The 13,191-nt window shown below is 42.1% G+C and overlaps 75 non-coding genes across 75 annotated transcripts; all 75 read left to right on the forward strand.

Moving 5' to 3' along the window:
* Nucleotides 1–16: 16 nt before the first annotated feature.
* Nucleotides 17–90, forward strand: TRNAI-AAU (transfer RNA isoleucine (anticodon AAU)). The gene has a single exon. It is a non-coding gene; the product is annotated as a tRNA-Ile (tRNA).
* An 85-nt stretch (nt 91–175) lies between these two features.
* On the forward strand, nt 176–249 carry TRNAI-AAU (transfer RNA isoleucine (anticodon AAU)). The gene has a single exon. It is a non-coding gene; the product is annotated as a tRNA-Ile (tRNA).
* An 85-nt stretch (nt 250–334) lies between these two features.
* Nucleotides 335–408, forward strand: TRNAI-AAU (transfer RNA isoleucine (anticodon AAU)). The gene has a single exon. It is a non-coding gene; the product is annotated as a tRNA-Ile (tRNA).
* Nucleotides 409–493: 85 nt separating this feature from the next.
* Nucleotides 494–566, forward strand: TRNAI-AAU (transfer RNA isoleucine (anticodon AAU)). The gene has a single exon. It is a non-coding gene; the product is annotated as a tRNA-Ile (tRNA).
* An 849-nt stretch (nt 567–1,415) lies between these two features.
* TRNAI-AAU (transfer RNA isoleucine (anticodon AAU)) lies at nt 1,416–1,489 on the forward strand. The gene has a single exon. It is a non-coding gene; the product is annotated as a tRNA-Ile (tRNA).
* Nucleotides 1,490–1,573: 84 nt separating this feature from the next.
* Nucleotides 1,574–1,647, forward strand: TRNAI-AAU (transfer RNA isoleucine (anticodon AAU)). Its single transcript has one exon. It is a non-coding gene; the product is annotated as a tRNA-Ile (tRNA).
* An 85-nt stretch (nt 1,648–1,732) lies between these two features.
* TRNAI-AAU (transfer RNA isoleucine (anticodon AAU)) lies at nt 1,733–1,806 on the forward strand. The gene has a single exon. It is a non-coding gene; the product is annotated as a tRNA-Ile (tRNA).
* Nucleotides 1,807–1,891: 85 nt separating this feature from the next.
* On the forward strand, nt 1,892–1,965 carry TRNAI-AAU (transfer RNA isoleucine (anticodon AAU)). Its single transcript has one exon. It is a non-coding gene; the product is annotated as a tRNA-Ile (tRNA).
* Nucleotides 1,966–2,207: 242 nt separating this feature from the next.
* Nucleotides 2,208–2,281, forward strand: TRNAI-AAU (transfer RNA isoleucine (anticodon AAU)). Its single transcript has one exon. It is a non-coding gene; the product is annotated as a tRNA-Ile (tRNA).
* Nucleotides 2,282–2,518: 237 nt separating this feature from the next.
* TRNAI-AAU (transfer RNA isoleucine (anticodon AAU)) lies at nt 2,519–2,592 on the forward strand. Its single transcript has one exon. It is a non-coding gene; the product is annotated as a tRNA-Ile (tRNA).
* An 85-nt stretch (nt 2,593–2,677) lies between these two features.
* On the forward strand, nt 2,678–2,751 carry TRNAI-AAU (transfer RNA isoleucine (anticodon AAU)). Its single transcript has one exon. It is a non-coding gene; the product is annotated as a tRNA-Ile (tRNA).
* An 83-nt stretch (nt 2,752–2,834) lies between these two features.
* TRNAI-AAU (transfer RNA isoleucine (anticodon AAU)) lies at nt 2,835–2,908 on the forward strand. The gene has a single exon. It is a non-coding gene; the product is annotated as a tRNA-Ile (tRNA).
* Nucleotides 2,909–2,993: 85 nt separating this feature from the next.
* Nucleotides 2,994–3,067, forward strand: TRNAI-AAU (transfer RNA isoleucine (anticodon AAU)). The gene has a single exon. It is a non-coding gene; the product is annotated as a tRNA-Ile (tRNA).
* An 85-nt stretch (nt 3,068–3,152) lies between these two features.
* Nucleotides 3,153–3,226, forward strand: TRNAI-AAU (transfer RNA isoleucine (anticodon AAU)). Its single transcript has one exon. It is a non-coding gene; the product is annotated as a tRNA-Ile (tRNA).
* An 85-nt stretch (nt 3,227–3,311) lies between these two features.
* Nucleotides 3,312–3,385, forward strand: TRNAI-AAU (transfer RNA isoleucine (anticodon AAU)). Its single transcript has one exon. It is a non-coding gene; the product is annotated as a tRNA-Ile (tRNA).
* Nucleotides 3,386–3,470: 85 nt separating this feature from the next.
* On the forward strand, nt 3,471–3,544 carry TRNAI-AAU (transfer RNA isoleucine (anticodon AAU)). Its single transcript has one exon. It is a non-coding gene; the product is annotated as a tRNA-Ile (tRNA).
* An 84-nt stretch (nt 3,545–3,628) lies between these two features.
* Nucleotides 3,629–3,702, forward strand: TRNAI-AAU (transfer RNA isoleucine (anticodon AAU)). The gene has a single exon. It is a non-coding gene; the product is annotated as a tRNA-Ile (tRNA).
* An 84-nt stretch (nt 3,703–3,786) lies between these two features.
* Nucleotides 3,787–3,861, forward strand: TRNAI-AAU (transfer RNA isoleucine (anticodon AAU)). The gene has a single exon. It is a non-coding gene; the product is annotated as a tRNA-Ile (tRNA).
* Nucleotides 3,862–3,944: 83 nt separating this feature from the next.
* TRNAI-AAU (transfer RNA isoleucine (anticodon AAU)) lies at nt 3,945–4,018 on the forward strand. Its single transcript has one exon. It is a non-coding gene; the product is annotated as a tRNA-Ile (tRNA).
* Nucleotides 4,019–4,255: 237 nt separating this feature from the next.
* On the forward strand, nt 4,256–4,329 carry TRNAI-AAU (transfer RNA isoleucine (anticodon AAU)). Its single transcript has one exon. It is a non-coding gene; the product is annotated as a tRNA-Ile (tRNA).
* Nucleotides 4,330–4,414: 85 nt separating this feature from the next.
* On the forward strand, nt 4,415–4,488 carry TRNAI-AAU (transfer RNA isoleucine (anticodon AAU)). The gene has a single exon. It is a non-coding gene; the product is annotated as a tRNA-Ile (tRNA).
* Nucleotides 4,489–4,571: 83 nt separating this feature from the next.
* Nucleotides 4,572–4,645, forward strand: TRNAI-AAU (transfer RNA isoleucine (anticodon AAU)). Its single transcript has one exon. It is a non-coding gene; the product is annotated as a tRNA-Ile (tRNA).
* Nucleotides 4,646–4,730: 85 nt separating this feature from the next.
* On the forward strand, nt 4,731–4,804 carry TRNAI-AAU (transfer RNA isoleucine (anticodon AAU)). The gene has a single exon. It is a non-coding gene; the product is annotated as a tRNA-Ile (tRNA).
* Nucleotides 4,805–4,889: 85 nt separating this feature from the next.
* On the forward strand, nt 4,890–4,963 carry TRNAI-AAU (transfer RNA isoleucine (anticodon AAU)). Its single transcript has one exon. It is a non-coding gene; the product is annotated as a tRNA-Ile (tRNA).
* Nucleotides 4,964–5,048: 85 nt separating this feature from the next.
* Nucleotides 5,049–5,122, forward strand: TRNAI-AAU (transfer RNA isoleucine (anticodon AAU)). The gene has a single exon. It is a non-coding gene; the product is annotated as a tRNA-Ile (tRNA).
* Nucleotides 5,123–5,207: 85 nt separating this feature from the next.
* TRNAI-AAU (transfer RNA isoleucine (anticodon AAU)) lies at nt 5,208–5,281 on the forward strand. The gene has a single exon. It is a non-coding gene; the product is annotated as a tRNA-Ile (tRNA).
* An 84-nt stretch (nt 5,282–5,365) lies between these two features.
* TRNAI-AAU (transfer RNA isoleucine (anticodon AAU)) lies at nt 5,366–5,439 on the forward strand. Its single transcript has one exon. It is a non-coding gene; the product is annotated as a tRNA-Ile (tRNA).
* Nucleotides 5,440–5,523: 84 nt separating this feature from the next.
* TRNAI-AAU (transfer RNA isoleucine (anticodon AAU)) lies at nt 5,524–5,598 on the forward strand. Its single transcript has one exon. It is a non-coding gene; the product is annotated as a tRNA-Ile (tRNA).
* An 83-nt stretch (nt 5,599–5,681) lies between these two features.
* On the forward strand, nt 5,682–5,755 carry TRNAI-AAU (transfer RNA isoleucine (anticodon AAU)). Its single transcript has one exon. It is a non-coding gene; the product is annotated as a tRNA-Ile (tRNA).
* Nucleotides 5,756–5,840: 85 nt separating this feature from the next.
* On the forward strand, nt 5,841–5,914 carry TRNAI-AAU (transfer RNA isoleucine (anticodon AAU)). Its single transcript has one exon. It is a non-coding gene; the product is annotated as a tRNA-Ile (tRNA).
* An 84-nt stretch (nt 5,915–5,998) lies between these two features.
* TRNAI-AAU (transfer RNA isoleucine (anticodon AAU)) lies at nt 5,999–6,072 on the forward strand. The gene has a single exon. It is a non-coding gene; the product is annotated as a tRNA-Ile (tRNA).
* An 84-nt stretch (nt 6,073–6,156) lies between these two features.
* TRNAI-AAU (transfer RNA isoleucine (anticodon AAU)) lies at nt 6,157–6,231 on the forward strand. The gene has a single exon. It is a non-coding gene; the product is annotated as a tRNA-Ile (tRNA).
* Nucleotides 6,232–6,314: 83 nt separating this feature from the next.
* Nucleotides 6,315–6,388, forward strand: TRNAI-AAU (transfer RNA isoleucine (anticodon AAU)). Its single transcript has one exon. It is a non-coding gene; the product is annotated as a tRNA-Ile (tRNA).
* An 80-nt stretch (nt 6,389–6,468) lies between these two features.
* TRNAI-AAU (transfer RNA isoleucine (anticodon AAU)) lies at nt 6,469–6,542 on the forward strand. The gene has a single exon. It is a non-coding gene; the product is annotated as a tRNA-Ile (tRNA).
* An 85-nt stretch (nt 6,543–6,627) lies between these two features.
* Nucleotides 6,628–6,701, forward strand: TRNAI-AAU (transfer RNA isoleucine (anticodon AAU)). Its single transcript has one exon. It is a non-coding gene; the product is annotated as a tRNA-Ile (tRNA).
* Nucleotides 6,702–6,786: 85 nt separating this feature from the next.
* TRNAI-AAU (transfer RNA isoleucine (anticodon AAU)) lies at nt 6,787–6,860 on the forward strand. Its single transcript has one exon. It is a non-coding gene; the product is annotated as a tRNA-Ile (tRNA).
* An 84-nt stretch (nt 6,861–6,944) lies between these two features.
* Nucleotides 6,945–7,019, forward strand: TRNAI-AAU (transfer RNA isoleucine (anticodon AAU)). Its single transcript has one exon. It is a non-coding gene; the product is annotated as a tRNA-Ile (tRNA).
* An 83-nt stretch (nt 7,020–7,102) lies between these two features.
* TRNAI-AAU (transfer RNA isoleucine (anticodon AAU)) lies at nt 7,103–7,176 on the forward strand. Its single transcript has one exon. It is a non-coding gene; the product is annotated as a tRNA-Ile (tRNA).
* An 84-nt stretch (nt 7,177–7,260) lies between these two features.
* TRNAI-AAU (transfer RNA isoleucine (anticodon AAU)) lies at nt 7,261–7,335 on the forward strand. The gene has a single exon. It is a non-coding gene; the product is annotated as a tRNA-Ile (tRNA).
* An 83-nt stretch (nt 7,336–7,418) lies between these two features.
* TRNAI-AAU (transfer RNA isoleucine (anticodon AAU)) lies at nt 7,419–7,492 on the forward strand. The gene has a single exon. It is a non-coding gene; the product is annotated as a tRNA-Ile (tRNA).
* Nucleotides 7,493–7,576: 84 nt separating this feature from the next.
* Nucleotides 7,577–7,651, forward strand: TRNAI-AAU (transfer RNA isoleucine (anticodon AAU)). The gene has a single exon. It is a non-coding gene; the product is annotated as a tRNA-Ile (tRNA).
* Nucleotides 7,652–7,734: 83 nt separating this feature from the next.
* Nucleotides 7,735–7,808, forward strand: TRNAI-AAU (transfer RNA isoleucine (anticodon AAU)). Its single transcript has one exon. It is a non-coding gene; the product is annotated as a tRNA-Ile (tRNA).
* An 85-nt stretch (nt 7,809–7,893) lies between these two features.
* On the forward strand, nt 7,894–7,967 carry TRNAI-AAU (transfer RNA isoleucine (anticodon AAU)). Its single transcript has one exon. It is a non-coding gene; the product is annotated as a tRNA-Ile (tRNA).
* Nucleotides 7,968–8,051: 84 nt separating this feature from the next.
* Nucleotides 8,052–8,125, forward strand: TRNAI-AAU (transfer RNA isoleucine (anticodon AAU)). The gene has a single exon. It is a non-coding gene; the product is annotated as a tRNA-Ile (tRNA).
* Nucleotides 8,126–8,209: 84 nt separating this feature from the next.
* TRNAI-AAU (transfer RNA isoleucine (anticodon AAU)) lies at nt 8,210–8,284 on the forward strand. The gene has a single exon. It is a non-coding gene; the product is annotated as a tRNA-Ile (tRNA).
* An 83-nt stretch (nt 8,285–8,367) lies between these two features.
* Nucleotides 8,368–8,441, forward strand: TRNAI-AAU (transfer RNA isoleucine (anticodon AAU)). The gene has a single exon. It is a non-coding gene; the product is annotated as a tRNA-Ile (tRNA).
* An 80-nt stretch (nt 8,442–8,521) lies between these two features.
* On the forward strand, nt 8,522–8,595 carry TRNAI-AAU (transfer RNA isoleucine (anticodon AAU)). Its single transcript has one exon. It is a non-coding gene; the product is annotated as a tRNA-Ile (tRNA).
* An 85-nt stretch (nt 8,596–8,680) lies between these two features.
* TRNAI-AAU (transfer RNA isoleucine (anticodon AAU)) lies at nt 8,681–8,754 on the forward strand. Its single transcript has one exon. It is a non-coding gene; the product is annotated as a tRNA-Ile (tRNA).
* An 85-nt stretch (nt 8,755–8,839) lies between these two features.
* On the forward strand, nt 8,840–8,913 carry TRNAI-AAU (transfer RNA isoleucine (anticodon AAU)). Its single transcript has one exon. It is a non-coding gene; the product is annotated as a tRNA-Ile (tRNA).
* An 85-nt stretch (nt 8,914–8,998) lies between these two features.
* TRNAI-AAU (transfer RNA isoleucine (anticodon AAU)) lies at nt 8,999–9,072 on the forward strand. Its single transcript has one exon. It is a non-coding gene; the product is annotated as a tRNA-Ile (tRNA).
* Nucleotides 9,073–9,157: 85 nt separating this feature from the next.
* TRNAI-AAU (transfer RNA isoleucine (anticodon AAU)) lies at nt 9,158–9,231 on the forward strand. The gene has a single exon. It is a non-coding gene; the product is annotated as a tRNA-Ile (tRNA).
* Nucleotides 9,232–9,314: 83 nt separating this feature from the next.
* TRNAI-AAU (transfer RNA isoleucine (anticodon AAU)) lies at nt 9,315–9,388 on the forward strand. The gene has a single exon. It is a non-coding gene; the product is annotated as a tRNA-Ile (tRNA).
* An 85-nt stretch (nt 9,389–9,473) lies between these two features.
* Nucleotides 9,474–9,547, forward strand: TRNAI-AAU (transfer RNA isoleucine (anticodon AAU)). Its single transcript has one exon. It is a non-coding gene; the product is annotated as a tRNA-Ile (tRNA).
* An 84-nt stretch (nt 9,548–9,631) lies between these two features.
* TRNAI-AAU (transfer RNA isoleucine (anticodon AAU)) lies at nt 9,632–9,706 on the forward strand. Its single transcript has one exon. It is a non-coding gene; the product is annotated as a tRNA-Ile (tRNA).
* An 83-nt stretch (nt 9,707–9,789) lies between these two features.
* TRNAI-AAU (transfer RNA isoleucine (anticodon AAU)) lies at nt 9,790–9,863 on the forward strand. Its single transcript has one exon. It is a non-coding gene; the product is annotated as a tRNA-Ile (tRNA).
* A 237-nt stretch (nt 9,864–10,100) lies between these two features.
* On the forward strand, nt 10,101–10,174 carry TRNAI-AAU (transfer RNA isoleucine (anticodon AAU)). Its single transcript has one exon. It is a non-coding gene; the product is annotated as a tRNA-Ile (tRNA).
* Nucleotides 10,175–10,259: 85 nt separating this feature from the next.
* TRNAI-AAU (transfer RNA isoleucine (anticodon AAU)) lies at nt 10,260–10,333 on the forward strand. Its single transcript has one exon. It is a non-coding gene; the product is annotated as a tRNA-Ile (tRNA).
* An 82-nt stretch (nt 10,334–10,415) lies between these two features.
* Nucleotides 10,416–10,489, forward strand: TRNAI-AAU (transfer RNA isoleucine (anticodon AAU)). The gene has a single exon. It is a non-coding gene; the product is annotated as a tRNA-Ile (tRNA).
* An 85-nt stretch (nt 10,490–10,574) lies between these two features.
* TRNAI-AAU (transfer RNA isoleucine (anticodon AAU)) lies at nt 10,575–10,648 on the forward strand. The gene has a single exon. It is a non-coding gene; the product is annotated as a tRNA-Ile (tRNA).
* Nucleotides 10,649–10,733: 85 nt separating this feature from the next.
* TRNAI-AAU (transfer RNA isoleucine (anticodon AAU)) lies at nt 10,734–10,807 on the forward strand. The gene has a single exon. It is a non-coding gene; the product is annotated as a tRNA-Ile (tRNA).
* Nucleotides 10,808–10,891: 84 nt separating this feature from the next.
* Nucleotides 10,892–10,965, forward strand: TRNAI-AAU (transfer RNA isoleucine (anticodon AAU)). Its single transcript has one exon. It is a non-coding gene; the product is annotated as a tRNA-Ile (tRNA).
* Nucleotides 10,966–11,050: 85 nt separating this feature from the next.
* Nucleotides 11,051–11,124, forward strand: TRNAI-AAU (transfer RNA isoleucine (anticodon AAU)). The gene has a single exon. It is a non-coding gene; the product is annotated as a tRNA-Ile (tRNA).
* Nucleotides 11,125–11,208: 84 nt separating this feature from the next.
* TRNAI-AAU (transfer RNA isoleucine (anticodon AAU)) lies at nt 11,209–11,282 on the forward strand. The gene has a single exon. It is a non-coding gene; the product is annotated as a tRNA-Ile (tRNA).
* An 85-nt stretch (nt 11,283–11,367) lies between these two features.
* TRNAI-AAU (transfer RNA isoleucine (anticodon AAU)) lies at nt 11,368–11,441 on the forward strand. Its single transcript has one exon. It is a non-coding gene; the product is annotated as a tRNA-Ile (tRNA).
* Nucleotides 11,442–11,526: 85 nt separating this feature from the next.
* On the forward strand, nt 11,527–11,599 carry TRNAI-AAU (transfer RNA isoleucine (anticodon AAU)). The gene has a single exon. It is a non-coding gene; the product is annotated as a tRNA-Ile (tRNA).
* Nucleotides 11,600–11,685: 86 nt separating this feature from the next.
* TRNAI-AAU (transfer RNA isoleucine (anticodon AAU)) lies at nt 11,686–11,759 on the forward strand. The gene has a single exon. It is a non-coding gene; the product is annotated as a tRNA-Ile (tRNA).
* Nucleotides 11,760–11,844: 85 nt separating this feature from the next.
* TRNAI-AAU (transfer RNA isoleucine (anticodon AAU)) lies at nt 11,845–11,918 on the forward strand. The gene has a single exon. It is a non-coding gene; the product is annotated as a tRNA-Ile (tRNA).
* Nucleotides 11,919–12,001: 83 nt separating this feature from the next.
* Nucleotides 12,002–12,075, forward strand: TRNAI-AAU (transfer RNA isoleucine (anticodon AAU)). The gene has a single exon. It is a non-coding gene; the product is annotated as a tRNA-Ile (tRNA).
* Nucleotides 12,076–12,160: 85 nt separating this feature from the next.
* TRNAI-AAU (transfer RNA isoleucine (anticodon AAU)) lies at nt 12,161–12,234 on the forward strand. Its single transcript has one exon. It is a non-coding gene; the product is annotated as a tRNA-Ile (tRNA).
* An 84-nt stretch (nt 12,235–12,318) lies between these two features.
* TRNAI-AAU (transfer RNA isoleucine (anticodon AAU)) lies at nt 12,319–12,392 on the forward strand. The gene has a single exon. It is a non-coding gene; the product is annotated as a tRNA-Ile (tRNA).
* An 84-nt stretch (nt 12,393–12,476) lies between these two features.
* Nucleotides 12,477–12,551, forward strand: TRNAI-AAU (transfer RNA isoleucine (anticodon AAU)). Its single transcript has one exon. It is a non-coding gene; the product is annotated as a tRNA-Ile (tRNA).
* Nucleotides 12,552–12,634: 83 nt separating this feature from the next.
* Nucleotides 12,635–12,708, forward strand: TRNAI-AAU (transfer RNA isoleucine (anticodon AAU)). Its single transcript has one exon. It is a non-coding gene; the product is annotated as a tRNA-Ile (tRNA).
* An 85-nt stretch (nt 12,709–12,793) lies between these two features.
* Nucleotides 12,794–12,867, forward strand: TRNAI-AAU (transfer RNA isoleucine (anticodon AAU)). Its single transcript has one exon. It is a non-coding gene; the product is annotated as a tRNA-Ile (tRNA).
* Nucleotides 12,868–12,951: 84 nt separating this feature from the next.
* Nucleotides 12,952–13,025, forward strand: TRNAI-AAU (transfer RNA isoleucine (anticodon AAU)). The gene has a single exon. It is a non-coding gene; the product is annotated as a tRNA-Ile (tRNA).
* An 85-nt stretch (nt 13,026–13,110) lies between these two features.
* Nucleotides 13,111–13,184, forward strand: TRNAI-AAU (transfer RNA isoleucine (anticodon AAU)). Its single transcript has one exon. It is a non-coding gene; the product is annotated as a tRNA-Ile (tRNA).
* Nucleotides 13,185–13,191: the final 7 nt, after the last annotated feature.

The raw sequence follows: 13,191 nt of genomic DNA on the forward strand, positions 1-13,191 counted from the left end.
AGGGTACTAAAAGTGTGGCCCATTAGCTCAGTTGGCTAGAGCGTCGTGCTAATAACGCAAAGGTCGTGGGTTCGATCCCCTCATGGGCCATAGGTACTGTTTTTTCTTTGGAAATCCGTAAAGTTTTGGCTTCATTTTAATATATTTGATATCTTGGAAAGCATGTTAAGTGTGTGGCCCATTAGCTCAGTTGGTTAGAGCGTCGTGCTAATAACGCGAAGGTTGTAGGTTCAATCCCCCCATGGGCCATAGGTACTGTTTTTTCTTTGGAAATCCGTAATGTTTTGGCTTCATTTTAATATATTTGATATCTTGGAAAGCGTATGAACTGTGTGGCCCATTAGCTCAGTTGGTTAGAGCGTCGTGTTAATAACGCGAAGGTCGTGGGTTCGATCCCCCCATGGGCCATAGGTACTGTTTTTTCTTTGGAAATCCGGAAAGTTTTTGCTTCATTTTAATATATTTGATATCTGGGAAAGCGTACTAAAAGTGTGGCCCATTAGCTCAGTTGGCTAGAGCGTCGTGCTAATAACGCGAGGTCGTGGATTCGATCCCCCCATGGGCCATAGGTACTGTTTTTTCTTTGGAAATCCGGAAAGTTTTTGCTTCATTTTAATATATTTTATATCTTGGAAAGCAAAATAAGTGTGTGGCCCATTAGCTCAGTTGGTTAGAGCATGGGCCAAGAATGTAAGAGGACTAGGCAGGGTCGCGAAAAGGCGTCCAACGGAAAAAACGGCCACTAGTAGCGCGATCTATCGGCTCAATTTATCGGAAAGCGGAACTTCGTCACTCTTTGGGGTCAAATCACGTGGCTCAAAAACCCGGAAATTATAATTCCAACTTCAGCGCATGCGCGAGTGTGACAAGGCCTAAGAGCAGCTGAGCTAATTTCAGTCACTCTGTCACTCTCAGCCGAGAAGTATCATGCTAATTTAATTAAAAATAAAGTGAGTATTAACTTTTAATTTAAGATACTAAATCTTGAAAAATTAAAATACTAAACTGTACCCTTTCCTGTACCGTTTAACTATTTTTGGTTTGGGATTAAACAAGATAAATTCGCGATTCGGAAAACCGCCATATTTAAAAGGCAATACTCTGAAATACGGCCAACCGAGATCGCGCAAAGTTGGCTGTAGCCGGAAATGCTTGACCCCAATTCCGGTTTCTCCCCTATTTTAACCCCCAGTGATATAGGAAGGCTGTTTTTTTAGAAAGACGAAATCGTTTGCGCGTAGAAGCTTGCGACTGCCTAGTCCTCTTACATTCTTGGCCCATGGTTAGAGCGTAGTGCTAATAACGCGAAGGTCGTGGGTTCGATCCCGCCATGGGTCCTAGGAACATTTTTTTTCGAAATCCGTAAAGTTTTGGCTTCATTTTAATATATTTGATATATTGGAAAGCAAGTGTTTGGCCCATTAGCTCAGTTGGTTAGAGCGTCGTGCTAATAACGCGAAGGTCGTGGGTTCGATCTCCCCATGGGCCATAGGTGCTGTTTTTTCTTCGAAATCTGTAACGTTTTGGCTTCATTTTAATATATTTGATATCTTGGAAAGCATATGAACTGTGTGGCCCATTAGCTCAGTTGGTTAGAGCGTCGTGCTAATAACGCGAAGGTCGTGGGTTCGATCCCCACTTGGGCCATAGGTGCTGTTTTTTCTTTGAAAATCCGTAAAGTTTTGGCTTCATTTTAATATATTTCATATCTGGGAAAGGGTACTAAAAGTGTGGCCCATTAGCTCAGTTGGCTAGAGCGTCGTGCTAATAACGCGAAGGTCGTGGATTCGATCCCCCCATGGGCCATAGGTACAGTTTTTTCTTTGGAAATTTGTAAAGTTTTGGCTTCATTTTAATATATTTGATATCTTGGAAAGCATATGCACTGTGTGGCCCATTAGCTCAGTTGGTTAGAGCGTCGTGCTAATAACGCGAAGGTCGTGGGTTCGATCCCCCTATGGGCCATAGGTACTGTTTTTTCTTGGGAAATCCTTAAAGTTTTGGCTTCATTTTAATATATTTGATATCTTGGAAAGCGTATTAAGTGTGTGGCCCATTAGCTCAGTCGGTTATAGCGTCAAGCTAATAACGCGAAGGTCGTGGGTTCGATCCCCCTTGGGCCATAGGTGCTGTTTTTCTTTGAAAATCCGTAAAGTTTTGGCTTCATTTTAATATATTTTATATCTTGGAAAGCAAAATAAGTGTGTGGCCCATTAGCTCAGTTGGTTAGAGCGTCGTGCTAATAACGCGAAGGTCGTGGGTTCGATCCCCCCATGGGCCATAGGTACTGTTTTTTCTTTGGAAATCCGGAAAGTTTTTGCTTCATTTTAATATATTTTATATCTTGGAAAGCAAAGTAAGTGTGTGGGCCATTAGCTCAGTTGGTTATAGCGTCGTGCTAATAACGCGAAGGTCGTGGGTTTGATCCCGCCATGGGTCCTAGGAACATTTTTTTTTCGAAATCCGTAAAGTTTTGGCTTCATTTTAATATATTTGATATATTGGTAAAGAAGTGTTTGGCCCATTAGCTCAGTTGGTTAGAGCGTCGTACTAATAACGCGAAGGTCGTGGGTTCGATCTCCCTATGGGCCATAGGTACTGTTTTTTCTTTGGAAATACGTAAAGTTTTGGCTTCATTTTAATATTTTTGATATCTTAAAAAGCGTACGAACTGTGTGGCCCATTAGCTCAGTTGGTTAGAGCGTCGTGCTAATAACGCGAAGGTCGTGGGTTCGATCCACCCATGGGCCATAGGTACAGTTTTTTCTTCGAAATCTGTAACGTTTTGGCTTCATTTTAATATATTTGATATCTTGGAAAGAAATGAACTGTGTGGCCCATTAGCTCAGTTGGTTAGAGTGTCGTGCTAATAACGCGAAGGTCGTGAGTTAGATCCCCCCATGGGCCATAGGTACTGTTTATTCTTTGGAAATCCGTATTGTTTTAGCTTCATTTAAATATATTTGATATCTTGGAAAGCGTATCAATTGTGTGGCCCAATAGCTCAGTTGGTTAGAGCGTCGTGCTAATAACGCGAAGGTCGTGGGTTCGATCCACCCATGGGCCATAGATACTGTTTTTTCTTTGGAAATCCGTAAATTTTTGGCTTCATTTTAATATATTTGATATCTTGGAAAGCATGTTAAGTGTGTGGCCCATTAGCTCAGTTGGTTAGAGCGTCGTGCTAATAACGCTAAGGTCGTGGGTTCGATCCCCCCATGGGCCATAGGTACTGGTTTTTCTTTGAAAATCCGTAAAGTTTTGGCTTCATTTTAATATATTTTATATCTTGGAAAGCAAAATAAGTGTGTGGCCCATTAGCTCAGTTGGTTAGAGCGTCGTGCTAATAACGCGAGGGTCGTGGGTTAGATCCCCCCATGGGCCATAGGTACTGCTTTTTCTATGGAAATCCGTAAACTTTTGGCTTCATTTAAATATATTTGATATCTTGGAAAGCATATGAACCGTGTGGCCCATTAGCTCCGTTGGTTAGAGCGTCGTGCTAATAACGCGAAGGTCGTGGGTTCGATCCCCCCATGGGCCATAGGTACAGTTTTTTCTTAGAAATCTGTAACGTTTTGGCTTCATTTTAATATATTTGATATCTTGGAAAGCATATGAACTGTGTGGCCCATTAGCTCAGTTGGTTAGAGCGTCGTCCTAATAACGCGAAGGTCGTGGGTTCGATCCCCCTATGGGCCATAGGTACTGTTTTTTCTTGGGAAATCCTTAAAGTTTTGGCTTCATTTTAATATATTTGATATCTTGGAAAGCGTATTAAGTGTGTGGCCCATTAGCTCAGTCGGTTATAGCGTCGTGCTAATAACGCGAAGGTCGTGGGTTCGATCCCCCTTGGGCCATAGGTGCTGTTTTTCTTTGAAAATCCGTAAAGTTTTGGCTTCATTTTAATATATTTTATATCTTGGAAAGCAAAATAAGTGTGTGGCCCATTAGCTCAGTTGGTTAGAGCGTCGTGCTAATAACGCGAAGGTCGTGGGTTCGATCCCCCCATGGGCCATAGGTACTGTTTTTTCTTTGGAAATCCGGAAAGTTTTTGCTTCATTTTAATATATTTTATATCTTGGAAAGCAAAGTAAGTGTGTGGGCCATTAGCTCAGTTGGTTATAGCGTCGTGCTAATAACGCGAAGGTCGTGGGTTTGATCCCGCCATGGGTCCTAGGAACATTTTTTTTTCGAAATCCGTAAAGTTTTGGCTTCATTTTAATATATTTGATATATTGGTAAAGAAGTGTTTGGCCCATTAGCTCAGTTGGTTAGAGCGTCGTACTAATAACGCGAAGGTCGTGGGTTCGATCTCCCTATGGGCCATAGGTACTGTTTTTTCTTTGGAAATACGTAAAGTTTTGGCTTCATTTTAATATTTTTGATATCTTAAAAAGCGTACGAACTGTGTGGCCCATTAGCTCAGTTGGTTAGAGCGTCGTGCTAATAACGCGAAGGTCGTGGGTTCGATCCACCCATGGGCCATAGGTACAGTTTTTTCTTCGAAATCTGTAACGTTTTGGCTTCATTTTAATATATTTGATATCTTGGAAAGAAATGAACTGTGTGGCCCATTAGCTCAGTTGGTTAGAGTGTCGTGCTAATAACGCGAAGGTCGTGAGTTAGATCCCCCCATGGGCCATAGGTACTGTTTATTCTTTGGAAATCCGTATTGTTTTAGCTTCATTTAAATATATTTGATATCTTGGAAAGCGTATCAATTGTGTGGCCCAATAGCTCAGTTGGTTAGAGCGTCGTGCTAATAACGCGAAGGTCGTGGGTTCGATCCACCCATGGGCCATAGATACTGTTTTTTCTTTGGAAATCCGTAAATTTTTGGCTTCATTTTAATATATTTGATATCTTGGAAAGCATGTTAAGTGTGTGGCCCATTAGCTCAGTTGGTTAGAGCGTCGTGCTAATAACGCTAAGGTCGTGGGTTCGATCCCCCCATGGGCCATAGGTACTGGTTTTTCTTTGAAAATCCGTAAAGTTTTGGCTTCATTTTAATATATTTTATATCTTGGAAAGCAAAATAAGTGTGTGGCCCATTAGCTCAGTTGGTTAGAGCGTCGTGCTAATAACGCGAGGGTCGTGGGTTAGATCCCCCCATGGGCCATAGGTACTGCTTTTTCTATGGAAATCCGTAAACTTTTGGCTTCATTTAAATATATTTGATATCTTGGAAAGCATATGAACCGTGTGGCCCATTAGCTCCGTTGGTTAGAGCGTCGTGCTAATAACGCGAAGGTCGTGGGTTCGATCCCCCCATGGGCCATAGGTACAGTTTTTTCTTAGAAATCTGTAACGTTTTGGCTTCATTTTAATATATTTGATATCTTGGAAAGCATATGAACTGTGTGGCCCATTAGCTCAGTTGGTTAGAGCGTCGTCCTAATAACGCGAAGGTCGTGGGTTCGATCCCCCTATGGGCCATAGGTACTGTTTTTTCTTGGGAAATCCTTAAAGTTTTGGCTTCATTTTAATATATTTGATATCTTGGAAAGCGTATTAAGTGTGTGGCCCATTAGCTCAGTCGGTTATAGCGTCGTGCTAATAACGCGAAGGTCGTGGGTTCGATCCCCCTTGGGCCATAGGTGCTGTTTTTCTTTGAAAATCCGTAAAGTTTTGGCTTCATTTTAATATATTTTATATCTTGGAAAGCAAAATAAGTGTGTGGCCCATTAGCTCAGTTGGTTAGAGCGTCGTGCTAATAACGCGAAGGTCGTGGGTTCGATCCCCCCATGGGCCATAGGTACTGCTTTTTCTTTGGAAATCCGTAAACTTTTGGCTTCATTTTAATATATTTGATATCTTGGAAAGCATATGAACCGTGTGGCCCATTAGCTCCGTTGGTTAGAGCGTCGTGCTAATAACGCGAAGGTCGTGGGTTCGATCCCCCCATGGGCCATAGGTACAGTTTTTTCTTCGAAATCTGTAACGTTTTGGCTTCATTTTAATATATTTGATATCTTGGAAAGCATATGAACTGTGTGGCCCATTAGCTCAGTTGGTTAGAGCGTCGTCCTAATAACGCGAAGGTCGTGGGTTCGATCCCCCTATGGGCCATAGGTACTGTTTTTTCTTGGGAAATCCTTAAAGTTTTGGCTTCATTTTAATATATTTGATATCTTGGAAAGCGTATTAAGTGTGTGGCCCATTAGCTCAGTCGGTTATAGCGTCGTGCTAATAACGCGAAGGTCGTGGGTTCGATCCCCCTTGGGCCATAGGTGCTGTTTTTCTTTGAAAATCCGTAAAGTTTTGGCTTCATTTTAATATATTTTATATCTTGGAAAGCAAAATAAGTGTGTGGCCCATTAGCTCAGTTGGTTAGAGCGTCGTGCTAATAACGCGAAGGTCGTGGGTTCGATCCCTCCATGGGCCATAGGTACTGTTTTTTCTTTGGAAATCCGGAAAGTTTTTGCTTCATTTTAATATATTTGATATATTGGAAAGGAAGTGTTTGGCCCATTAGCTCAGTTGGTTAGAGCGTCGTGCTAATAACGCGAAGGTCGTGGGTTCGATCTCCCTATGGGCCATAGGTACTGTTTTTTCTGTGGGAATACGTAAAGTTTTGGCTTCATTTTAATATTTTCGATATCTAAGAAAGCGTGTTAAGAGTGTGGCCCATTAGCTCAGTTGGCTAGAGCGTCGTGCTAATAACGCGAAGGTCGTGGATTCGATCCCCCCATGGGCCATAGGTACTGTTTTTTCTTTGGAAATTTGTAAAGTTTTGGCTTCATTTTAATATATTTGATATCTTGGAAAGCGTATGAAGTGTGTGGCCCATTAGCTCAGTTGGTTAGAGCGTCGTGCTAATAACGCGAAGGTCGTGGGTTCGATCCCCCCATGGGCCATAGGTACTGTTTTTTCTTTGGAAATCCGGAAAGTTTTGGCTTCATTTTAATATATTTGATATCTTGGAAAGCGTATTAAGTGTGTGGCCCATTAGCTCAGTCGGTTATAGCGTCGTGCTAATAACGCGAAGGTCGTGGGTTCGATCCCCCTTGGGCCATAGGTGCTGTTTTTCTTTGAAAATCCGTAAAGTTTTGGCTTCATTTTAATATATTTGATATCTTGGAAAGCATATGAACTGTGTGGCCCATTAGCTCAGTTGGTTAGAGCGTCGTCCTAATAACGCGAAGGTCGTGGGTTCGATCCCCCTATGGGCCATAGGTACTGTTTTTTCTTGGGAAATCCTTAAAGTTTTGGCTTCATTTTAATATATTTGATATCTTGGAAAGCGTATTAAGTGTGTGGCCCATTAGCTCAGTCGGTTATAGCGTCGTGCTAATAACGCGAAGGTCGTGGGTTCGATCCCCCTTGGGCCATAGGTGCTGTTTTTCTTTGAAAATCCGTAAAGTTTTGGCTTCATTTTAATATATTTGATATCTTGGAAAGCGTATGAAGTGTGTGGCCCATTAGCTCAGTTGGTTAGAGCGTCGTGCTAATAACGCGAAGGTCGTGGGTTCGATCCCCCCATGGGCCATAGGTACTGTTTTTTCTTTGGAAATCCGGAAAGTTTTGGCTTCATTTTAATATATTTGATATCTTGGAAAGCGTATTAAGTGTGTGGCCCATTAGCTCAGTCGGTTATAGCGTCGTGCTAATAACGCGAAGGTCGTGGGTTCGATCCCCCTTGGGCCATAGGTGCTGTTTTTCTTTGAAAATCCGTAAAGTTTTGGCTTCATTTTAATATATTTTATATCTTGGAAAGCAAAATAAGTGTGTGGCCCATTAGCTCAGTTGGTTAGAGCGTCGTGCTAATAACGCGAAGGTCGTGGGTTCGATCCCCCCATGGGCCATAGGTACTGCTTTTTCTTTGGAAATCCGTAAACTTTTGGCTTCATTTTAATATATTTGATATCTTGGAAAGCATATAAACCGTGTGGCCCATTAGCTCCGTTGGTTAGAGCGTCGTGCTAATAACGCGAAGGTCGTGGGTTCGATCCCCCCATGGGCCATAGGTACAGTTTTTTCTTCGAAATCTGTAACGTTTTGGCTTCATTTTAATATATTTGATATCTTGGAAAGCATATGAACTGTGTGGCCCATTAGCTCAGTTGGTTAGAGCGTCGTCCTAATAACGCGAAGGTCGTGGGTTCGATCCCCCTATGGGCCATAGGTACTGTTTTTTCTTGGGAAATCCTTAAAGTTTTGGCTTCATTTTAATATATTTGATATCTTGGAAAGCGTATTAAGTGTGTGGCCCATTAGCTCAGTCGGTTATAGCGTCGTGCTAATAACGCGAAGGTCGTGGGTTCGATCCCCCTTGGGCCATAGGTGCTGTTTTTCTTTGAAAATCCGTAAAGTTTTGGCTTCATTTTAATATATTTTATATCTTGGAAAGCAAAATAAGTGTGTGGCCCATTAGCTCAGTTGGTTAGAGCGTCGTGCTAATAACGCGAAGGTCGTGGGTTCGATCCCCCCATGGGCCATAGGTACTGTTTTTTCTTTGGAAATCCGGAAAGTTTTTGCTTCATTTTAATATATTTGATATATTGGAAAGGAAGTGTTTGGCCCATTAGCTCAGTTGGTTAGAGCGTCGTGCTAATAACGCGAAGGTCGTGGGTTCGATCCCCACTTGGGCCATAGGTGCTGTTTTTTCTTTGAAAATCCGTAAAGTTTTGGCTTCATTTTAATATATTTCATATCTGGGAAAGGGTACTAAAAGTGTGGCCCATTAGCTCAGTTGGCTAGAGCGTCGTGCTAATAACGCGAAGGTCGTGGATTCGATCCCCCCATGGGCCATAGGTACTGTTTTTTCTTTGGAAATTTGTAAAGTTTTGGCTTCATTTTAATATATTTGATATCTTGGAAAGCGTATGAAGTGTGTGGCCCATTAGCTCAGTTGGTTAGAGCGTCGTGCTAATAACGCGAAGGTCGTGGGTTCGATCCCCCCATGGGCCATAGGTACTGTTTTTTCTTTGGAAATCCGGAAAGTTTTTGCTTCATTTTAATATATTTTATATCTTGGAAAGCAAAATAAGTGTGTGGCCCATTAGCTCAGTTGGTTAGAGCGTCGTGCTAATAACGCGAAGGTCGTGGGTTCGATCCTCCTATGGGCCATGGGTACTGTTTTTTCTTTGGAAATACGTAAAGTTTTGGCTTCATTTTAATATTTTTGATATCTTAAAAAGCGTATGAACTGTGTGGCCCATTAGCTCAGGTGGTTAGAGCGTCGTGCTAATAACGCGAAGGTCGTGGGTTCGATCCACCCATGGGCCATAGGTACAGTTTTTTCTTCGAAATCTGTAACGTTTTGGCTTCATTTTAATATATTTGATATCTTGGAAAGAAATGAACTGTGTGGCCCATTAGCTCAGTTGGTTAGAGCGTCGTGCTAATAACGCGAAGGTCGTGAGTTAGATCCCCCCATGGGCCATAGGTACTGTTTATTCTTTGGAAATCCGTATTGTTTTAGCTTCATTTAAATATATTTGATATCTTGGAAAGCGTATCAATTGTGTGGCCCATTAGCTCAGTTGGTTAGAGCGTCGTGCTAATAACGCTAAGGTCGTGGGATCGATCCACCCATGGGCCATAGATACTGTTTTTTCTTTGGAAATCCGTAAATTTTTGGCTTCATTTTAATATATTTGATATCTTGGAAAGCATATGAACTGTGTGGTCCATTAGCTCAGTTGGTTAGAGCGTCGTGCTAATAACGCGAAGGTCGTGGGTTCGATCCCCCTTGGGCCATAGGTGCTGTTTTTCTTTGAAAATCCGTAAAGTTTTGGCTTCATTTTAATATATTTTATATCTTGGAAAGCAAAATAAGTGTGTGGCCCATTAGCTCAGTTGGTTAGAGCGTCGTGCTAATAACGCGAAGGTCGTGGGTTCGATCCCCCCATGGGCCATAGGTACTGTTTTTTCTTTGGAAATCCGGAAAGTTTTTGCTTCATTTTAATATATTTTATATCTTGGAAAGCAAAATAAGTGTGTGGGCCATTAGCTCAGTTGGTTAGAGCGTCGTGCTAATAACGCGAAGGTCGTGGGTTCGATCTCGCCATGGGTCCTAGGAACATTTTTTTTTCGAAATCCGTAAAGTTTTGGCTTCATTTTAATATATTTGATATATTGGAAAGGAAGTGTTTGGCCCATTAGCTCAGTTGGTTAGAGCGTCGTGCTAATAACGCGAATGTCGTGGGTTCGATCTCCCTATGGGCCATAGGTACTGTTTTTTCTTTGGAAATACGTAAAGTTTTGGCTTCATTTTAATATTTTTGATATCTTAAAAAGCGTATGAACTGTGTGGCCCATTAGCTCAGTTGGTTAGAGCGTCGTGCTAATAACGCGAAGGTCGTGGGTTCGATCCCCCGATGGGCCATAGGTACAGTTTTTTCTTCGAAATCTGTAACGTTTTGGCTTCATTTTAATATATTGGTATCTTGGAAAGAAATGAACTGTGTGGCCCATTAGCTCAGTTGGTTAGAGCGTCGTGCTAATAACGCGAAGGTCGTGAGTTAGATCCCCCCATGGGCCATAGGTACTGTTTATTCTTTGGAAATCCGTATTGTTTTAGCTTCATTTAAATATATTTGATATCTTGGAAAGCGTATCAATTGTGTGGCCCAATAGCTCAGTTGGTTAGAGCGTCGTGCTAATAACGCGAAGGTCGTGGGTTCGATCCACCCATGGGCCATAGATACTGTTTTTTCTTTGGAAATCCGTAAAGTTTTGGCTTCATTTTAATATATTTGATATCTTGGAAAGCATATGAACTGTGTGGCCCATTAGCTCAGTTGGTTAGAGCGTCGTGCTAATAACGCGAAGGTCGTGGGGTCGATCCCCCCATGGGCCATAGGAACAGTTTTTTCTTCGAAATCTGTAACGTTTTGGCTTCATTTTAATATATTTGATATCTTGGAAAGCATATGAACTGTGTGGCCCATTAGCTCAGTTGGTTAGAGCGTCGTGCTAATAACGCGAAGGTCGTGGGTTCGATCCCCACTTGGGCCATAGGTGCTGTTTTTTCTTTGAAAATCCGTAAAGTTTTGGCTTCATTTTAATATATTTGATATCTGGGAACGCGTACTAAAAGTGTGGCCCATTAGCTCAGTACGTTAGAGCGTCGTGCTAATAACTTGAAGGTCGTGGGTTCGATCCCCCCATGGGCCATAGGTACAGTTTTTTCTTCGAAATCTGTAACGTTTTGGCTTCGTTTTAATATATTTGATATCTTGGAAAGCATGTTAAGAGTGTGGCCCATTAGCTCAGTTGGTTAGAGCGTCGTGCTAATAACGCGAAGGTCGTGGGTTCAATCCCCCCATGGGCCATAGGTACGGTTTTTTCTTTGGAAATCCGTAAAGTTTTGGCTTCATTTTAATATTTTCGATATCTAAGAAAGCGTGTTAAGAGTGTGGCCCATTAGCTCAGTTGGCTAGAGCGTCGTGCTAATAACGCGAAGGTCGTGGATTCGATCCCCCCATGGGCCATAGGTACTGTTTTTTCTTTGGAAATTTGTAAAGTTTTGGCTTCATTTTAATATATTTGATATCTTGGAAAGCGTATGAACTGTGTGACCATTAGCTCAGTTGGTTAGAGCGTCGTGCTAATAACGCGAAGGTCGTGGGTTCGATCCTCCCATGGGCCATAGGTACTGTTTTTTCTTTGGAAATCCGTAAAGTTTTGGCTTCATTTTAATATATTTTATATCTTGGAAAATCAAAATAAGTGTGTGGCCCATTAGCTCAGTTGGTTAGAGCGTCGTGCTAATAACGCGAAGGTCGTGGGTTCGATCTCCCTATGGGCCATAGGTACTGTTTTTTCTGTGGAAATACGTAAAGTTTTGGCTTCATTTTAATATTTTTGATATCTTAAAAAGCGTATGAACTGTGTGGCCTATTAGCTCAGTTGGTTAGAGCGTCGTGCTAATAACGCGAAGGTCGTGGGTTCGATCCACCCATGGGCCATAGGTACAGTTTTTTCTTCGAAATCTGTAACGTTTTGGCTTCATTTTAATATATTTGATATCTTGGAAAGAAATGAACTGTGTGGCCCATTAGCTCAGTTGGTTAGAGCGTCGTGCGAATAACGCGAAGGTCGTGAGTTAGATCCCCCCATGGGCCATAGGTACTGTTTATTCTTTGGAAATCCGTATTGTTTTAGCTTCATTTAAATATATTTGATATCTTGGAAAGCGTATCAATTGTGTGGCCCATTAGCTCAGTTGGTTAGAGCGTCGTGCTAATAACGCGAAGGTCGTGGGTTCGATCCACCCATGGGCCATAGATACTGTTTTTCTTTGGAAATCCGTAAATTTTTGGCTTCATTTTAATATATTTGATATCTTGGAAAGCATGTTAAGTGTGTGGCCCATTAGCTCAGTTGGTTAGAGCGTCGTGCTAATAACGCTAAGGTCGTGGGTTCGATCCCCCCATGGGCCATAGGTACTGGTTTTTCTTTGGAAATCCGTATTGTTTTGGCTTCGTTTTAATATATTTGATATCTTGGAAATCGTATCAAGTGCGTGGCCCATTAGCTCAGTTGGTTAGAGCGTCGTGCTAATAACGCGAAGGTCGTGGGTTCGATCCCCCTTGGGCCATAGGTGCTGTTTTTCTTTGAAAATCCGTAAAGTTTTGGCTTCATTTTAATATATTTTATATCTTGGAAAGCATAATAAGTGTGTGGCCCATTAGCTCAGTTGGTTAGAGCGTCGTGCTAATAACGCGAAGGTCGTGGGTTCGATCCCCACTTGGGCCATAGGTGCTGTTTTTTCTTTGAAAATCCGTAAAGTTTTGGCTTCATTTTAATATATTTGATATCTGGGAACGCGTACTAAAAGTGTGGCCCATTAGCTCAGTACGTTAGAGCGTCGTGCTAATAACTTGAAGGTCGTGGGTTCGATCCCCCCATGGGCCATAGGTACAGTTTTTTCTTCGAAATCTGTAACGTTTTGGCTTCGTTTTAATATATTTGATATCTTGGAAAGCATGTTAAGAGTGTGGCCCATTAGCTCAGTTGGTTAGAGCGTCGTGCTAATAACGCGAAGGTCGTGGGTTCAATCCCCCGATGGGCCATAGGTACGGTTTTTTCTTTGGAAATCCGTAAAGTTTTGGCTTCATTTTAATATTTTCGATATCTAAGAAAGCGTGTTAAGAGTGTGGCCCATTAGCTCAGTTGGCTAGAGCGTCGTGCTAATAACGCGAAGGTCGTGGATTCGATCCCCCCATGGGCCATAGGTAC

Source organism: Phalangium opilio, unplaced genomic scaffold (assembly GCF_054372755.1).
Source record: "Phalangium opilio isolate 3A_F unplaced genomic scaffold, DU_Popi_V2 ptg000011l_1, whole genome shotgun sequence".
Taxonomy (NCBI): domain Eukaryota; kingdom Metazoa; phylum Arthropoda; class Arachnida; order Opiliones; family Phalangiidae; genus Phalangium; species Phalangium opilio.